Genomic DNA, 2,351 nt, shown 5'->3' with positions numbered 1-2,351 from the left:
CCCCCTTCACCCTTCCTCCTCCATAACCCCCTGAATAAACATTCAACCTCACCCTGCATGTCGTGTCTATCCATGTTTCTGCCTTCTGCCCCGCCCGCCATGTGTCTCCCTGCCTGGAAACAGCCATTGCTCGGGGACCAGCAGCCGTCTCTGCCTGGGGCCCACTGCCTGCTGCCACATGGTCGCCACCACTGCTCTGGGACCAGCAGCCGTCTCTGCCTGGGACTGGCTGCTCCCAGAGCCCGCTGCCTGCCACCACATGGCCTGCCGCTACCATTTGGGACCTACAGCATTTCTGCTGCATACTGCCACCGGGGATCTTGCAGCATTTTTAAAAAAGAATAACAACGATGAAATCGCTCCCTATCAGTTACAGGTTGTTTTGTTTGAACTAATACTCAGCTGTACCTTAATTTGCTCATTTTGAGGTTTCAGAGAATGCTTTAGTCTTCAGATCCAGGCGTAAGTACCAAGAGGCAAGCTCACCGAGCCTGCACATTGTTCCTGCCAGGCGACTCTTGCATTCCATTTTTGTCCTCAAAGATCCGTGGGATTTCAGAAATGAAAAGAGCCTAAAGATGACTCATTTTATGGATAGAGAAACAAAAGCTTTGAAAGATGCTAAGATTTGCTCATGGAACTAATGAACAAACGGAATAGCTTTGGGGTTAGCAACCTAATTTCCCATCCTGATCCCTGATGATGGCTGGCCTGACTCTCGCCATCTCATCCCTCCTCTTGAGGCCCTGAGCAGCCACACTTTAGCTAGCTCATCTCTTAAAACACAGTAGGAAAAAACTTTAAAGACTTGACTCTGCCAAAGACCGTACTTCAAGTTTGATTTTCCAGCACTAAGTTAGGCAGCTCACAACCACCTGCAACTCCATCTCCAGTGGATCCAATGCCCTCTTCTGGTCTTTGTAAGCCCTGGATATGCACATACACACGGACATAAATACATCAGAAAATAAAATTTGTAAAATAAGGTAGTCACCTACTTTGGTTTAGAGATCATTAATATGCACATTCATTTGATAAGATAGCTTTACATTTGTGTGCAAAGATGAATGTGTCTATACATGATAAAAACAAAATATAAGCTGTATATGAATTATTCAAGAGAACATTACCAATATGAACTCTTAAAAAAAAATCCCAGCCCTTCTCCTCAGCTACCTAAGTTTTTACTTAATAAGTAATAAAGATACGAACAAAAGCTATTTGTTTTTACAAATTCTAAAACAGAATAAATTTCTGAGATCAAAAATCTCAAACCAAATCTGTGCCACATATTAATGGCTTTCAGTTTGGGTTCCTAATCAACATCAAGTTTCTACAAATGGCATAGATTTTGGCCTCCTATAAACACCAATTTCTCTGGGACAAAATAGCCACACCCATTTGCAGAAGGAAATGGAAGCTTGTGCTACTGAGTGCTGAATGTGTGTGAGACTCTTCCATATACCTCATCTCATAGCCGTGTCCACAACAGTCCAGAGAGGTAGATACTGTTATTCAGTGTGTTCTTTTAAATGAATGGATGAACTAAGAGTTCATCCTTACAGACCTTATAGGCAGAATTTAAATGCAATATTAGGTACAGTTATTGCTTGAATTCCATAAACTAACAATGTCTGAGCAATCTATGTTTCAAGTAAACCAAAGAGAAACACAGAGAAAGGTTGGGCAAGATATTAGTAACCTTCTAAGAAGTATGTCAGTCTATGCATGCAGGTCAGGCTATAGTAGCCATGTCAGCTAGACTAGAGGCAGAATTCTAGCTACCATAGACAAGAACATCATGAAGTGTAAGTTAAGCTTGATCACTCCCAAATAGATATCACAACTTCTGTTCTCCACCTGAGTTAAGAAATGATGATGGGCCTGATGACTTCGCAAAAAATGAAACCTAAGCAGAAGAGGAAGAGGAATGTATATAGTACATCATTGCTTGGAGAAGTTTCATAGTGTGGGAAATCAGGGAGCCCTGAAATGTAGATTTCTTACTTTTGCAAAGCAGCTATCTCTGTTGGTGGCAATCTCATTATTTCTTCCAGAGAACTGGATTAGATGCCCTCTCCACTGGAAGCTGCACTATGGATTATTAATGAGGTAAATTAAACTTCAAATATCAAGGGTGCATGTGTGCACATGTAAACACGTGTCTGCATGAGTCTAGGCTGGGGAACAAGAAAGAGAAGGAGCATGAGATAGAAGGACTGAGGAGGGACAACAGCCACAGGAAGAAAGCACTTAGCATGTTACAGTCCCAGGGAGAAGAAGAAAGCACTTAGCATGTTACAGTCCCATGGAGGAGAAAGCACTTAGCACGTTACAGTCCCAGGGAGAAG

This window comes from Microtus ochrogaster, assembly GCF_000317375.1.
Source record: "Microtus ochrogaster isolate Prairie Vole_2 chromosome 6 unlocalized genomic scaffold, MicOch1.0 chr6_random_2, whole genome shotgun sequence".
Classification (NCBI taxonomy): Eukaryota; Metazoa; Chordata; class Mammalia; order Rodentia; family Cricetidae; genus Microtus; species Microtus ochrogaster.
This window is presented reverse-complemented; position numbering follows the sequence as displayed.